We start from the raw sequence: 18,763 nt of genomic DNA, 5'->3' as shown, positions 1-18,763 counted from the left end.
GTAGTGGATTTGTTGCACTGTGCTTGGATTTGTTCTTGGTACTTGTGCATGTTCAACTCTTTTTTGAGCTGGTTTTAACTAATTGTCAGCTTTTTTATCAAACCCTGTAAACAAGTACAACATGTAAGCCTTTGGGACTATTTTGTATACATTTTAATCAAAACTCAAGTAAGAAGGAGTGTGAAATGAACTATAATCTCTAGTTATCACGTCTAGCACGGAAATTCCTTAACAATTTTTTCCCATAAAGAAAACAAAGTCACTGAGAAGCCAAATTCTGGGGTTTCAACAAAAAGATAGCGAGACTCTACGTCAAGCTTGGGAGAGATATAAAAAGCTACTCAAAGATTGCCCACATCACTGTCCGACTGATGAAGTCCTAGGTCATACTTTTGTTGATAGGTTAGACGAAGCATCCAAGATGATTCTTGATTCAGCATGTGAAGGTAGTTGCATGGCTCATCCGTACACTGAAATCCAAATCCTGTTGAAAAATTTCACGGCTAATGATAACAATTGGCAAGGAGACGTGGAACCATGGAGAGCACTTAAACATAAGGCAGCATGTATTATTGAGATTGATAATTTCTCAGCCATGAGAACTTTGCTAAGTTAGCCAATCAGGTAAATAATATGACGATGCAACAAGCATAGCGATGCAGCAGGTGCAAAAAATCTCTATATGTTGTGAAATTTGTAGAGAAGCTCACACAAGTGACCAATGTTCGGTGAATCTAGAATCTATTTATTATGTGGGCCAGCAAAGTAGAGGTTCAATGAACCAAAATGCACAATATGGAAATACTTATAATCCCAACTAGAGAAATCACCAGAACTTCTCATGGGGTGAAAATCAAGATACTCAAAATCAATACAGAACCCAAGGAAACTACAATTAGCCCTAAAAGTAACATGTAAAAGAAAGCACCAATTTTATGTTGAAAAAACTATCAATTGACAACCAGCAGTTGAGGACTAATTTTCGAAATTTAGAAAGGCAGATTTGACAGTTAGCTGCACCACAAAATACCTAACCAACTAAAGCACCTCCCAAGTGATACTGAGAAAAATCATGTTGAACAGGTACAAGCAATTAATCTAAAAAGTGGGAAAGCATTGGAGGAGCTACCACCTAAAAGGTATGTGCCTAAAGAAGTTTTTGAAATATTGGTACCTCAACCAGAGATAGATGTTGAAAAGAAAGAGGATGAACACAGGCAAGAGATTGGGGTATGGCCATCACCGCCTTTTCCTCAAAGGTTGCAAAAGTCGAATTATGAGTCCGAGTACAAAAAGTTCTAAGATATCTTGAGCCAGGTGCGGGTGAATCTACCTTTGACAGAAGTTCTGCAAGAAGTTCCTAAATATACAAAGTACTTGAGAGACATCGTGGCCAATAAAAGAAGGTCGACAGAGTTTGAAATGATTTTACTTACTGAGGAGTGCAATACTAGAGTACAGAGTGAGCTCCCACCTAAGTTTAAGGATCTAGGTTGTTTCATAATTCCCTTGGTGATCGGAAAACACGAGGTTGGTAGATCCTTATGCGATTTGAGAGCAAGCATTAATTTGATGTCGTTATCTGGTTTCAACCAGCTCAAATTGGGAGAACCAAACCCTACCACTATAACTCTACATCTAGGGGATTGGTCATTAGTAGTGCCTGAATGAATAATTGAAGACTTGCTGGTACTAGTGGAGAAGTTTATCATTCCTGTTGATTTCATTATTCTTGATTACTTGGTCGATGAGGAAGTTCCAATTATTTTGGGGATATCATTCTTGGCTACTAGAGGAGCATTTATTGATGTGAGGGAAGGCAAGCTAAAGATAAGATTGTATGATGAAGAAGTTACATTTAATGCGTACAAGGCGCTCAACCTTCCCAAGCATTACAAGGACTTGTGCATGATCTTGGTGATTGAATCAAAGGCACTAGAGCCCTTGATTTATGTGAGTGTTGATGTCGTCACAAAGGGAAGTGAGCCTAAAAATCTTCGGTTGGTTGAAGATGTAAAATTGTGTAAGGGCAAGATAAAGAAGTTGTGTGACAAGAACCCTGCGCGTTATGAGTTTGACCCGGGTCAATATTTTCTTGTGCATAAGTGGAGATGGTATGATCAATTGAGGTAGTTTGTACTACAAGGCATGGCTATGTGGAACTTAGGGATACCATACATGGTGACACATTTTTCTTCAAAGAGCAGAGAGTTAAACACTATTGGGGTGGTTGCGTTCCTCGTCACCAAACTTCGATAGATTTGGTGGATGCGTAATGAAACATATTGCATCGTGCCGCAACGTTAAATCAAGTGCTTCATGGGAGGCAACCCAATGCATAGTTTAGTATTAATTAGATTTTTCTCTTTGTTTTTAGGTATTAACGAGTTTCGGTTAAATTTTGGTATTTGAATAGGTACAGGAGCATGATGGGAGATCAAATATGTTGATAACAAAGTTCAAACCACGATGAATCTTGCCACATGCTAGGCACCGCCCAGACCATAGTCTGGCCCACCAGGCATTACATCTGGCATCGCTAGTTTTGGAGCTCGCTCTATAATGGGTGTCGCCCACTTTGCCATGTTGGACCTTGCATCCAAGCTCGCGGCGCCCAGGTAAGTTTTCGTTCGCTCTTCCTTTGTCCTTAGTTCAACCATTCCTACACAAGCACACACACCCCATAAACCCCATAGGAACGTGATAGTTGAGTACATAAGTATTTACACTTAAAATCCCAAGCCGATTTGGGAGAGTGAGGAAATCTCTCACCCATTCAAGAGCTTACACACCACTAGTGAATGCTAAGTATTGTTAAGTTGCCTCAAAGGCAACTTTTGTCCCAATGGGAGCCTGAGTCTCCGATATTGATACATTAGTAGCTTGTGAGCTTAGTTAACATGAAAAATTAAGTGTGGGGCGATCACCTGAGTCGGGATATTATTAAAAGTGTGTGATGTATACATTGTGCTTACATGTGAATGAGTTAATTGTATGATTCTAACGTGCTTAAATCATGCAAGGTGAAATCTGAGTAACCTTAATTTAGTTGAAGGACCGTGTGTTAAGATCTTAAGTGTGGGGTCTTTACGACCAAATGTTAAGCTGATGAGGAGGATCACGAAGAATGACCAAGGAGTTTTATTACCACCCTTCTAGATTTTAATTACTTTTATATGCACTGAGGACATTGTAAACTTCATGTGTGGAGTGAAAATTCTCTGTGGATTGTACATTAGTATATTAGTATTTGTTAGCTTCTTATTTTTATTTAGCTTTTTGGTTTTTTATTTGGCACTAATTAATGAAAAAAAACTAAATAAAATTTATATTAGAAAATTTAGACTTTTTTCCGATGATGGATCTCTTAGGCGATTTTTTTGAGAGATTAAAGTTTAACAAAAAAATCTTTAAAAAGAAAAAAAATCAAAAATATATTTTTTATTTTCCTTTAGGTAGTAATAATCCTCTGAGGTTTATCTTTGTGCTTTGGTTCTTTTTTATGGGATGTAGTTTGAACTAGATAGTAGTTTTTAAAAAAAAATTAAAGTAGATTAATATTTAGGGAATAAATGGAGGAAGAATGGTGAACCTAGGCGATCTTGACCTATTTGATAGTAGCATTCTTAGGCTTTAGCATTTGTAGTATCTTCCCTATGTGCTATAATTATCATGATGCATCGTTTGATTGGATAACATATCTTGTGACGCCTACGTCTCATTTACTTTACTATTATTTACTTTGTGCTTAATGCTTAATATCTCTTGGCTTTGTGAATACTTGTATTAGTTGAGAGTTGAGATGAGACCATCCTTAGTGAGTCATGTACCATGTGTGAAATGAGATTTTTGTGTAGTCCATGTTATTTTGATTGAGTCTAGAACTTGCCTGGTATGTAAGTTGAAGCGAACTTTTAGGTGATGCTCGGTTTGAAAAATGATATTAAGCTTTTTTTGTTCTTTTTGAGCTTAATTGATTATCACAAATAAAGTTTATCCCTTGTAAACCCTTTTAAGCCTATAGATTTTTCTTTGTCACCCACATTATAATTCCTATACCCTTTTTGTTCTTAATTGACATATTTTGATCTCGTTGCATATGAAAGTACTTTAATTGTGAAATAAGCGCTAGAAGAAGTAAGGACAAAGTATGGGATGACTTTCGAGTGGAACCAATGAAAAAAAGAAAGGTGCACTTGCACTGTAAGGAATAAACCACTAGCGAAAATTGTAAAAGAAAAATTGCAAAAAAGAAGAATAATCAGGAAAAAATATGTGTAGACAAATAAATCGACATCGTGTCCTTGCTATGAATTAAAGTAGTGATTAAAGAAAAAGTTAATTTTCTTAGGGTGATATTGTTTGTAAAAGTGAAGTGGTGTTGAAGAATTTATGCTTAAAGTTGATTTTGTGATGTGTTAAAGTGCTTAGAAGGGCTAGCCATTGTTCCAAAATATATCCTACCCATCCCTTAGCCCACATTACCACCAAGGAAAAATCCTAATTGATTTTAATCTGAATGAGCCTATATTAGTAGAGATTTACATTGTGGACAAGCCTGCGGTACTAGTTGCATGCATGTGACTTCTTTGTGAGAGTGTGATTTTCTTGGTATGAGTGAGTCCTTAAAGTATATTTGATCATGAGAAATGTGTGGATTCAACTTACTCTCTTGTTCTTGTGGTGAAGGCACATGGTTTCACGAGGGATAGGTAAAAATATTAGACTTCTTCATGATCTTGAGTGTTCAAGCCATGAGTGCATTGTGATATTAAGTCGTTTTTGAGGCTAGGATTGTTATAAGCATGTTGTCTTTGTTGTTAATAGTTCTTTTGAAGAATGGCATAAGAAAGGGAAGTGTTTGTAAGTGCATATGCTCTAGCTTAATTGTTGCTATCAACCGTGATCATTGTTGTAGTGTGCTTCGATTGTGTAAATGTAAAGTGCACAAGAATAGTGTAATCTATTGGTTGACCCGAGGACGAGAAACGTTTAAGTATGGGGTAGTGATGTTTGGCCATAAATGTATATTTATAGTTTATTGTTTACCTTGAATTTAAGTTTTTAATGATTAAATGTGCGACATTTGAGCTAATTATGTCGTTTTATGTGTAAAATTATTGAAGGATGAAATTCCATGAAGGTTGCACACATGGACGTCAAAAATACACAAAAACAGCACCAAAAGGGCACAAAAATTGGACCAGGTGCTAGAGTGAGCGAAGCCTGGTACAGTATGAGATCCACCAAGCTTACAGTGGGCGACGCCCTCTCTGCAGCGCACCCCAGATCATGCCTCACCTGCTCTAAAGCCTGGTCCACCTGGCTACAGACTAGGCTTCACCTGTTCTAAGGCCCAATCCCCTAGTCCGTAAATAAGTTATTTTCTACTCAGTTTTGGACTTGGATACTCTTACCCTAGCCGATAAATACCCCCTAAACGTGATTAGTAAGGGATTGGTCAATTTTGGAGGCAAGCAAAGGTAAAGAAACACAAACGGAACACAAGATTCATCATCCTTCCATCTTCTATCTAGTATTCATAGCTTTTATGCTTAAAAATAATATTTTGAGTATTGTCATGAACATGAGTTTCTAAGAACCCCATTATTCTAGGGTTATGGGTTATTATTGACTATTGTAGTTTGACGGATAAATAATATTTCTTGATCTTATCATTATTAATATATTTATTCAATCTTGCATTTTATTATTCTATTGCGTAGCTAACAATAGAATACTCTCTGCGAACTTATAGTTGAACTCGATAGTGGGACCTATATATTGCATACAAGATTGAATAAAGTAAGTTCTTGAATCTTGGCATCGGAGAATAGATTCGCGATTAGGATAGACATATTCTAGTTGCCTTACTTGGTTATTTTTGCAGGAAATACACATGCGTTCTTGTTAATTCTGATTCTATAGATATATAGTCTTAGGTTGGCTTGAATAGGAGAGCGAAGCATCGAAAGAACTTTGCGACCAAAATAAACCCTGCTAATCAACAAATTAAATAAATCAGGTGATTAAATCAATCGAAAAAACGCAATAGGAGAGATAATAATCCCACAACCCCAAAATATTCCCATCTCATTGAATTCTTTCTAATTGTTTGTTTTCTTTACTTGCGATCTTTTCTTCTTCTTTGCTTCTTAGTTTCACAGTGAGTTAGTTAGTAAAAACAACAATCATCTTCCTCAAAATCTCTTGAAAAAATAACTCGTAACTAGTTTAAGATAGGCAATAGTTGATCATAAATCTTCGTGGGAACGATACTTTCTTATCACTTTGGTACTTGTCGACCATGTATACTTGCATGTGCGTTTGGACCCAACAAGTTTCTGACGATGTTGCCTGGGATTTAGAAATTAGCTATTTGTCTAAAATAAGCTTTTATTTATTTTTGTTTAAGATTTAATTCGTTTTGTTTTTTCTGACTCAACAGGTGTTCATATTGAATGCTAAGAAGAAGTAACAATTTGAACAATCTTCCTCCTTTAGATCTTGAACTCGAAAAACTCTTCCATAGCTTAAGGAGGGAGGCGGAAGCAAGAGCAGGAATTGTAGAGTTGGGTATTGTAGTCCAACCACAGCCAATCAAAATGGCAGAGAATGATGCGAGGCGTAGTCTCGCGAACATGACTCAAGCTATCGTGAAGCCTGATATAACTGGGCACTTTGAGCTGAAACAGTACATGGTGCAACTGATCCAATCCATAGGGCAATTTGTGGGTTTACCGAGTGAAGATTTGCAGAGGCACATACAGAATATTTTGGACCTTGTTTCCCTTTTCTCTATTGGGGGAACCAAAGGAGTGGTTGAGCAAAGAGCCAGCAAACTCAATTCGAACATGGGAGCACGGAAATTCTTTATCAAATTCATTCCCACAAAGAAAACAAAGTCACTGAGAAGCCAAATTTGGGGTTTCAAGAAAAATATGGCGAGACTCTACGTCAAGCCTGAAAGGGATATAAAAAGCTACTTAGAGATTACCCACATCACTGTCAGATTGATGAAGTCCTAGGTCAACTTTTATTGATGGGTTAGATGAAGCATCCAAGATGAATCTTGATTCACCTATGGAGGTAGTTGCATGGCTAGGCCGTATACTGAAATCCAGCTCATGCTGAACAATTTCACGATGAACGATAACAATTGGCAAGGAGACAAGGAACCACGGAAAGCATTTAAATAGAAGGCAGCAGGTGTTATTGAACTTGATGATTTATCAGCCATGAGAGCTGATATAGCAAAGTTAGCCAATCAGATAAATAAGATGACGATGTAACAAGCACAGCAGATGCAGCAGGTTAAATAAATTTCCACATATTGTGAAATTTGTGGAGAAGGTCACACGAGTGACCAATGTCCGTTGAATCTAGAATCTATTTATTATGTGGGCTAGCCAGAGTAGAGGTTCAATGAACCAAAATGCGCAATATGAAAACACTTATAATCCCAACTAGAGATATCACCCGAACTTCTCATGGGGTAAACATCAGGCTACACAAAATCAATATAGAGCCCGAGCAAACTACAATTAGCCCCAAAAGTAACAAGTAGAAGAAAGCACCAATGATATGTTGAAAAAACTGTTAATTGACAACCAACAGTTGAGGATTGATTTTCGAAATTTAGAAAGGCGGATTGGGCAGTTAGCTGCACCACAAAATACCTAATCTGCTGGAGCACTCCCAAGTGATACTGAGAAATATCCCATTGAACAGGTACAAACAATTAATCTAAAAAGTGAGAAAGCAATGAAATATCTACCACATAAAAGTTACGTGCCTTAAGAAGTTTTTGAAAGATTGGTACCTCAACCAGTGGTAGAAGCTGAAACAATAGAGGATTAACACAAGAAAGAGATAGGGGTAGGGCCACCACCGCCTTTTCCTCAAAGGTTGCAAAAGTATAGAGATGAGTCCAAGTACAAAACGTTCTTAAATATCTTGAGCCAGGTGCGGGTGAATCTACCTTTGACAGAAGTGTTGCAGGAAGTTCCTAAATATCCCAAGTATTTGAGAGACATCGTGGTCAAAACAAGAAGGTTGACGAAGTTTGAAACGGTTGTACTTACTGAGGAGTGCAGTGCTTGAGTACAGAGTAAGCTCCTACCTAAGTTGAAAGATCTAGGTTGTTTCACAATTCCCTTGGTGATCGGTAAATACGAGGTTGGTAGCTCCTTGTGCGATCTGAGAGCGAGCATTACTTTGATGCCATTATCTATTTTCAAGTAGCTATAATTGGTAGCACCTAAGCCTACCACTATAACTGTATAACTAGCAGATCGATCGATAGCCGTGCCTAAAGGAATAACTGAAGATGTGCTGGTGAGAATGGGGAAGTTTATCATTCCCACTGATTTCATTATTCTTGACTACATGGCAGATAAGGAAGTTTCAATTATTTTGGGGATACAATTCTTTGGTATTGGAAGAGAATTTATTGATGTGAGAGAAGGTAAGCTAAAGATAAAATTGCATGATGAAGAAGTTACATTTAATGTGTACAAGGCACTCAACCTTCCCAAGCATTACGAGGACTTGCGCATGATCTCTGTCACACCTCCTTTTTCCGCCCCCGCGGGGGGCATAGGGAGTTTTCTCCAATTAAAGGACAGTCGAAACGGGATTTTTTTATTTGTTTCAGAGTCTCCACCTGGGAATTTTATGGCGTCCCAAGTCACCGGTTTTAATCCCGAATCGAGGAGAATATGACTCTGTTTGTCATTCTGCGAACCAGAAATTCGGATAAGGAATTCTGTTAACCCGGAAAAAGGTGTTAGGCATTCCCGAATTCCGTGGTTCTATCACGGTCGCTTAACCATTTTTATACTTGGCTTAATTATCTCGATTTACTAAATATATTTTTTCTTGTTGCCTGATTTCGTTACCGCCTTAGATTGTTTATAATTATAGACCCTTCTTTAAAACGAATCACGCGCACGTATATTCGTATTATATATTTTTTTATAAACGTAGAGAATCGTGTCACGCATACGTGTACACAATAAGATTGATAATATTTTTATATTTTTGTTATAAAAAAAATATGTTCGAAATAAAATTAAGAACATCATCACCCTTGTATTATTAAATAGTGAACTGCACATCTCGGGTTATATGAAATTATTTTAACATCCTCCGAGGAACCCCTTTTATTAAAAATTTGCTCGAAGTTGCGCGAACGCATAATCCGAATTGCCTTTAGAAGTATAATCAAGTCACGCGAACGCATCCCTAATTATGCAAATATTCTTGATGGTAATATAAATTCTCTACAAATGTTTATTGCATCCATCTATTTTTAAATGTGAGAGTCATGGAGAATCACCGATTGGGATGCCACCAAATTTCTTGAAAAAGAATTCAAAATTTATTAGGCGTTGACCGCGAGTTATATTTTACACGTATGGGTTATGTCTCTCAAAGATTATTCAAATTTAAGAAATTAATGATAAAGAATAAATAACGTGCGGCTACACTTACCATTTTATTAGTTAATATGGTATTAGTATAAAAAGTGAATTACACACAAAATTCGGAAAGATTTAAACGGATAAACAAACTAATATTTTTTCGAAGAATTTGCATTATTCTATTTGTAGAGAATGCTATTTATACATTCTTAAAATGTTGCAATTTATAAACCCAATCTTCTTCTAGACCACTTGTTTTTAATCCAAATGTATGATTATTTGGTTAATTTGCTCACGATGATTAAATTTAGGATAAATATAATCAAACCAATTCTTATTCTCGGCCTATGCGAATATTTGCAAACACTAACTCTATAATTTGTAAAAATTATTGACATTATTCTTATACTTTGTTTTTTTTTAGAATTGAGTTGATCGCACTCTCAAAATAACTATGGCCATTTGTTATTAAGAAAGAGAACTAATCTACCAATTGATTTAATAAGACGACATCACATATAACGCAAACATACATCATGAATTGTTCGCAATATTCCAACATTGTAATCGTAACTGATTATATCAATTCACCTTTCAACTATTGATTATACACATAACCATTATTGCGCCATATATGATCAAAATACAACTAACAATCATCTAGCTTTGAACAAAATCAAATATTGGACGAGATATGCTAGTAATGTAGTTTCTTGGTATTTCCATACTATCCTACGCTTAACCAACAGTATCACAAAATGTAATTAATGGCCAACTTTCTGCCATGTTCCCTATCTCAACAATTCAAACAGTAAATGTCATCGCTAGTCCTCAAAACATATAAGATTATCGTGGAATTTACTACTCCAGAAGGTTAATTAGTTAACAGTTTATCATGTCAAGTATAATACTATATTAACCAACTAAAACAAAACTGAAACTTAAACTAATAAAATTTAAATGAGTAGAAGACATCCTTATAATTCCAAACTTCATTTACTTGTCATGTTGAAGCTTTTCATGACATGAGTTTACAGATATGTACCTGATATTGGAAGCAAAAGAAAATGAAGATGAGAATCAGCAGCAGTAATAATAATACAGCACAGCAACAACAGCCCAGCAACAGTAATAACCCAGTAACAGACCGGTGGAGTAGTAATCCCAAAACAAATGCTTTCAACTTTTATGAAACAACAACAATTAAAGCTGATTTCAAACAATGAAAGAAAGCAGAAGATTTTTTTTAGTTTTTTTTTTATTTGAAAGTTTGAATATTTTTCGGAATTTTTTTCTCTCCCTTTGTGTTTTTCTGTTCTGTCTCTTTTTATTCTCTTATTTCAGATTCGTTTTTCTCTCGTTCTCCTGTTTGTCTTCTCTCCGTTTTCTGTGTGTGTCAAGACCTCTCTATATATAACACATTCCCAAACTCAATTAAAATCAATCACTTTCCCCTACCAAACCCATTATCTTCTCACTCACCCCCATTACATTAAATAAATATATCACCACACCCCATTACATTTTGTCCCCCATGCCTAACAAAAACAAATACAAGATTCCTCCCCACAAAATTTTGTCTTGTTCCCCCTTTATATTAAACAACTATATCACAACCCGCCCCATTACATTTTGTCCCCCGTGCTTCACATAAAAAATTACAAAAATGTACAATTCCTAAACTACCCCTCCGACCTTATTGCAATTACTATTTTACCCCCAAACGTACTGCGATTTACCAAATTACCCCCATCAGCTATAACAAATCAATTAATCAAACTCAACCAAAATATAGCCAATATGACCAATTTCTACATAAATTCAAACAACAAATCTCATGAACATGATTGAACAACAAAGAACAACTAAAATTTGATTGAACAATATTTTTAGCAACAAACAAACCTATTTTCAGATTCAACAACAACAACAACAAACAAGTATATTTAGATTTCTAAATTCAATAATATTGAACTTAAAATTAACTCTAACAACATTACAACCAACAATTCCTATATTAAATTTCAACAAAATTATGAGACAAATTCAAGAAATAATCATAAATGATAAACAAGAAATCAAACTATACAAATTTCGGATTCAAGATCAACTCAACAAAGTATGAACATGAATGAATCTATTTTGAACAAAAACAACATGACGGATTCAAATGATTAAACCAACATACTTCCCTATTACAACTAAATTCTTTTAGGCAAATAACAAAACAAAACCTAAGAAGGAACAATTATGAATTTAAACTTGAACTTAACAATATTAACAATTTCTGGAAAATACATAAAATACATGAAACAAATTGAAGAAACAGTTAATTAAACTTCAATTTGTATCTAACTAACATTAAACTAACAACATTTACCTAAACAATAAATAAGAACAATGAAACAAACATGAAACAAACTGAAAAATTCACAAAAATAATGAACGAAACAAACATTTAACGATTTCGGATCCGAAAAATATCAAGCAAAAATTACAGACAATAAATGAGATTCAAAAACTAACTAACCGGAAATGAAACGACGGACTCGATTGCAAACAAATCTGTTCGGGCCTCGACTCAACGAAAGACCTTCGAACTTTGACGAAACGAAGAGGAAAGGAGCAACAGCAGAAGCTGAAACATGAAGCAGCAGTGCCGACTCAAAACAGCAGCAGCTCGACCTCGACGTGACTGGAAGGAGGAAAATGAGCAGCATCATGGCAGCAGGGAAACAGAAGCATCAACGCTACTTGGAGCAGCCATGGTTGCTCGTCGTAGATGGACGCGGGTAGCAGCAACGACTAGGAAGTAGCAGCGACGAGGTGGAGGACCAAACCATGGTCGATGCAGCAGAAGGAGTAAAAGAAGCAGAAGCGTGCAGCCAGCAGCAACAATGGCAGAACTGGAGGACGCAGCCACAACAGCAGCTCGATGAGGCAGCTGGAATAGAACATCAACGACGGGCTGGTTGTTTGGAGTGACGGGGTCTGTTTGGACGTAAGAATGGAGCAGGTGGCGACGGGGTGGGGCAGCCATGGCAACCTGAGCTCAAGCTTGAGCTCGGCGAAGAAGATGAAGCAAGGGCAACGATGGTGAAGTTAAGGGCAGCCATGGATGAGCCTGAGCTTGCCGTGGAGAAGATGAAGATGCGAGGGGTCGTTTGGACGTGAGAATTGAGGGTAAAGGGCAGCCATGGGAGGTGGGGTTTGGAGCTTTGGAGAAGATGAAGATAAGAGAGGAGGGGGCAGATGGGTAGTGTCTAGGGTTTTCTTCTTTTCTTTTTTTTTTTGTTTTGTAAAATGTAAGATAATAGGATGTTGGATTATGGACTGGGTCGACCCAGTTCAAAATGGACTGGGTCATTTGGGAAGATTGGGCCATTTTTTGGGCTTGTGGCTTGAAATCGAAGAAGAGGCCCAATTCCGACTTTCTTTATATTTTCGCTCTCTTTTCTTCTTTTATTTCTCTAAAACTAAATTATAAAAATATTTAAACTATTATTAAGAACTAAATTAAGTTATAAAAGCGCAAATTAACTCCCAATAACAATTAACGCACAATTAAGTATTAATTAAGCATAAAATTGTATATTTGGACATTAAATGCTAAAAATGCAAACGATGCCTATTTTTGTAATTTTTAATTTTTGTAAAACAAATTTAATTACTAACAATTGTAGAATTAAATCCTACATGCAAAATGCGACATATTTTTGTATTTTTAATAATTTAACAAATAAACATGCACAGACAAACATACAAATAGTTACACAAAATATCACAAAATATCACAAAAATTGCACACCAAGAAAAATTATTTTATTTTTTGAATTTTTTGGGAGTAATTCTCATATAGGGCAAAAATCACGTGCTTACAATCTCGGTGATTGAATCAAGGGAAATAGAGCCCTTCATTGATGTGAGTGTTGATGCTGTCACAAAGAGAAGTAAACCTGAAAAGCTTCGGTTGGTTACAAATGTAAATTTGTGTAAGGGCAAGATAAAGAAACTGCTTGAAAAGAACCTTGCGCATTGTGAGTTTGAGTCAGGTCAATACGTGTTTGTGCGAAAGTCGAGATTGATGCTCTTCCTTGGAAGGCTCTAGCCTCAATGGTGTGGTCCATTTGAGGTAGTTTGTACTACAAGTCATGACAATGTGGAACTTAGGGATTCCATACACGGTGACACATTTTTTTTTCAAAGAGAAAAGAGTTAAACACTATTGGGGTGGTGGCGTTCGTCGTCACCAAACTTCGATAGACTTGGTGGATGTGTGATAAAGCATTTTGCATCGTGTCGCAACACTAAATAAGGCGCTTCATGGGAGGCAACCCAATTCATAGTTTAGTCTTAATAAGATTTTTCATTTTGTTTTTAGGTACTATCAAGTTTTTGGTTAAATTTTGGTGTTTGAATAGGTACAGGAGCATGATGGGAGGTCAAATAAGTTGATAACGAAGTTCAAACCACAAATAATCTCGCCATAGACTAGGCTCTGCCCAACCCTTTGCCTGGTCCACCAGGCGTTGCCAAGCTTGGAGCTTTCCCTACAGTGGGCGTCGCCCACTCTACCGCACGGTGGACCTCGCATCCAAGCTCGCGAGCTCCCAGGTAAGTTCTCGCTAGCTCTTCCTTTGTCCTTAGTTCACCCATTCCTACACCAGCACACACACCCCAGGGAGCCCATAGGAACGTGATTATTGAGTACGTGAGTATTTACATTCAATATCCCAAGCCGATTTGAGAGGGTGAGGCAATCCCTCACCTTTTCAAGAGCTTACTTACCATTAGTGCGCGCTAAGTATTGTTAAGTTGCATCAAAGGCAAATTTTGTCCCAATTGGAGCCCAAGTCTCCGAGATTGATACACTAGTGGCTTGTGAGTTTAGTTAACATGAAAAATTAAGTGTGGGGTGATCACCTGAGCTGGGATATTGTTAAAAGTGTGTGATGTATACATTGTGCTTACATGTGAATGAGTTGAATGTATGATACTAACGTCTTTAAATTATACAAGGTGAAATCTGAGTAACCTTAATTTAGTTGAAGGACTGTGTGGTAAGATCTTAAGTGTTAGGTCGTTACGACCACATGTTGAGTTGATGAGGAAGATCACGAAGAATGACTAGGGAGTTTTCTTACCACACTTTTGGATTTTAATTACTTTTATATGCACTGTGGGGTGAATAGTTCTCGATGGATTGTACCTTAGTATATTAGTATTTGTTAGCTTCTTATTTTTATTTAGATTTTTGTTTTTTAATTTGGCATTAATTAATGGAAAAAAAACTAAATAAAATCTATATTAGAAAATTTAGACTTTTCCCGACAATGGATCTCCTAGGCGATTTTTTTTTAGGGAGTAAAGTCTAACGAAAAAATCTTGAAAAACAAAAAAAAAATCAAAAATTTGTTTTTTTATTTTCCTTTAGGTAGTAAAAATCCCTTGTGATTTTTCTTTGTGCCTCGGTTCTTTTTCATGAGATGTAGTTTGAACCGGATAGTAATAAATTTTAATTTTTAGAGTAGATTAATATTTAGGGAATAAATGGAGGAGGAATGGTGAACCTAGACGACCTTGACTTGTTTGATAGTATCATATTTAGGCTTTACCATGTGTAGTATCTTTCTTATGTGTTAAAAAAATTGCCATGATGCCTCGTTTGATTGGATAGCATAGTGACACTATGTCTCATTTACTAGACTATTGTTCACTTTGTGATTAATGCTTAATATCGCTTGGTTTTGTGAATACTTGCATTAGTTTAGAGTCAGAATGAGACCGTCCTTAGTAAGTCATGCACCGGGTGTGAAATGAAATTTTATGCAGTCCATGTTATTGTGATTGAGTCTAGAACTTACCCGGTATGTGAAGTGAAGCGAAATTTTAGGTGATGTTTGTTGCGATCAAAAACACTCACGCAAGTATACGTGGTCGTCGAGTAATAGAGTAATAGAGTAATGAGTAGAGTATCATTCCCGTGAAGACTTATGATTAACTTTTGACTGATTCAAACTCAAATAACATATTGATTCAAGAGATTTCTCAATATATAAGTGACTAATTTACTACGTAAAACTATCAAGAAATGAATTAATTAGAAATCAATGAAAATACTTAAGCAATTTCGGATAACAATTAGTAGGTGAGGAGATTCCAAGTCATAGGTTAACTAACAATCGTGTTGCGTTTTTTGCTTAAAATGAATAATTGATCTATCTGGATTGTTGATTGATAGGGTTGATGTTACTCATAAGAATCTGTCGAGTTCTTACTCGACTATTCAAGCTAGCTTAATTCCTATATGTCTATGGAATTAAGAGTAACAAGAATGCATTTACAATTCCTGTATTTCAACCAAGCAAGGCAATTAGGTATATGTCTATCCTAATTGTGAAACCGTTCCCCGATGCCTGGGTTCAAGAACCTGCTCTATTTAATTCTATATGCAATATAGAGTTCCCACTTTCGAGTTCAACTCTAGATTCGTAGATAGTATTTCATTGTTAGCTACTCAGCAAAATAATTAAAAATAGAATTAAATAAACAACCTAATATGATAAAATCAAATTGGTCAATTTAAACTTCAAACATTAACATTCATGTAGCACCCATCACCCCAGAACAATAGGGTTCTTAGCCACCCATATTCATACAATCATAAAAACTAATGTTTTCAAACATAAAATCAATGAATACTAGAAGTAGAATGGAAGAATTGATCAAATCCGTGCTCCCAAGTATTTCATACTTTTGTTCCTCTCTCAAAGTCACATCCCCCCTCCAACATAGGCTTATGTTGGCTTTTATATGAGTTGGGATCATCTTGGGGTCAAAATAACCGAGTCCTAGTCAGAACAGTTTAACTTCACGTCTCGAGCGTCCAGGGCATTGTGGGGCCCTGGCCCTGGCGCTCAAAATTTCAAGCTTCTGTGAATTGTGCCGCTTCGTCCCAAATTGTATCCGAATGATTCATACACATAGAAGTACCACAAATTAGCACAATTCATCATATTATACATCTCAATTCCGAGACATGAGCAAAATGTGAGGCGATATATATCAAAATATGCATACATTAAGCCGATTATCAGTACCCCACACTTAAACTCTTGTTTGTCCTCAAACAATGGAACTATATTAACACCCCAAAACGTACTTACACTATGAAAGAGCACTTTACAATTAATTCAATCAAACGCCCTACCTTTGGACTATGATCAATATCGACAAGTAAGCATGACACACGAATTTCACATTCTTCCCGTTTTTAAACTAGCCCAAGTATACTCAATGTTATTCAACCAACTCAAGCAACCTCTCCACAACTACCTTACCTCAAGATATGACTCGTTACCACTAAGCATCCTCAACTCAAACACTCACCCAACAAAAGAAAGTGTACAACATCACTAATATGTCATGAGACCAAGTGCCCTCACCACAAACAAGAGTGAATATAGTAGTAGTCCATACATTTAAGTATGACATTGAACATAAATTAAGGACATCACACAATTGAATAAAATTCACTCACTCTCACAATAATTCATGTGCATTCCGTAGTCGTATCATAAGCTTGACTGTAGTGTATATCTCTACTAATCCAAGCTAGTCAAATCTAGGATCAATAGAACTTTAGGGTTGTAATGTAGGCTAAGGGATGGGTAGGATACATTTAGGTCTAGTTTCTAACCTCCTAGGCACTTTAATACACTACACTCACAAATCAAGCACCTTTCTTTTCAACCCATTCACTTTTCATACACCATATATAACATAGCCCTCTTTTTAATTAAGCACCTTTATGGTTTCACTAGCATCAGTTAGAAGGATTAGGAGGTGTGTATCTTTCTACATTATTTGAACTTTTATTTGCTTTTTCTTGCCAAAAATTTCCTCTTTTTTTTTCTTTTTTTTCTTCACACACTCCATACGTTGAAGTTCATAAGCTAGTGACCTTTATTCACAATTTTAGTGCACCTTAAGGGCCCTTCCATGGTTCCACTCAAAAGTCACTCCCCAATCTCTCCCCTTACTTCTTTTAGCGACTAAGTGCCTTAGGAGATAAAGGTTCAACAATTTCGAATTAAGAAAAATATAGGAGTACGGCTTATAATGTGGGTGCCAAGAAAACGGTCTATAGGCTCAAAGGGGCTAGCAACGGGAAAATTTTATTTGTCAGTGACAAGCACCTTTATGGTCAAGAAAGAAATGCCTGCGTCATCTCCTAGACTAGCACAACTTAATGATTTCATATTGATTAACACACGGGGCAAGTTCTAGACTACACATGATAGCACAGAATATCAACAATCCTTACACACACATGGCACTTGACTCACTCAAGACGGTCTTATGCGACTCTCAACTCAATCAAGCATGAAGTTGAGAATTTTTAAGTAATAATGCACTAGGTGGCATACAAGTTAATCAACTGAGAAAAAAAGCGTCAAAAAGTAGGCTACTTAATTTACTTGGGTACTACAATTCACATCAAATATTCAGAAAGACAGAGTGCATGCCATAACTTCACTTGCTAATGCCAAACATGTCAATAGGTACCTCTGAGCACCTTAATTTTCTCCTTTATCCTAATCCTAAAAAAACACCCGAAATCTACACCCTTGGAAAAGAACCGGCGTCCAAAGAAAACCCAAGGGATACTACCTAACTATCCTAAAAACAAAAGAAAATCTTTTAGGTATTTTTAATCGGACTTTAATCCCTTAAGAAAATTGTCCTACAAATCATTGTTGGGAAAAGTCTGAGCTTTTACTAATTTTTTTTTGTTTCGTAATCTAACTACTTAGACTATGTTAGTTCTAAACTTAAGCTAAAAGGTGATAAAAACACAATAACACTGAATTGTTTTTATATACAATTACAATTCAAGGAGTATCCCCCACCCCACACTTAAGCAATGCATAGTCCCCTATGCATAAAAAATTCAAAACAGAGTAAGGTGGAAAAAAAGAACTCCCTACTAGTCGGAGTCTGCCTCCTCAGGATGCCCACCAGCTACATCTCTGGGCTCATCATCATCTCCTAAGAGTACCAAAGTCATTGGTCCCGTAACTTCATCATCATCCGCATCCTCATCATCAGATCCCTTGTCAGTATTTTCATCCTCATACGGATGAATGGGACTACCTGGTGCTATGCCCAACATCTCCTTGGATGAACTGGAGAGATCACTTCGCAATTGTGTGCGCTCCTCATCTGACACCCCTAGCGTGCTCATTATAACATTGAGGGTATTATAAAGATACATATTGAAATTTCCGTCCCTCTTATTCCTAGCAGCCTGGGTGAGCTTTGATGTAGACTCTATC

General features: G+C 36.5%; 1 non-coding gene across 1 annotated transcript; it reads right to left on the bottom strand.

Annotated features, from left to right (window-relative positions):
- Positions 1-259: 259 nt before the first annotated feature.
- Positions 260-366, bottom strand: LOC142176874 (small nucleolar RNA R71). The gene has a single exon (XR_012705679.1). It is a non-coding gene; the product is annotated as a small nucleolar RNA R71 (small nucleolar RNA).
- Positions 367-18,763: the final 18,397 nt, after the last annotated feature.

The sequence above is a fragment of the Nicotiana tabacum genome, chromosome 22, assembly GCF_000715075.1.
Source record: "Nicotiana tabacum cultivar K326 chromosome 22, ASM71507v2, whole genome shotgun sequence".
Classification (NCBI taxonomy): domain Eukaryota; kingdom Viridiplantae; phylum Streptophyta; class Magnoliopsida; order Solanales; family Solanaceae; genus Nicotiana; species Nicotiana tabacum.
Note: the sequence above shows the minus strand (reverse complement) of the source record. Positions and strands in the feature narration are given on the sequence as shown.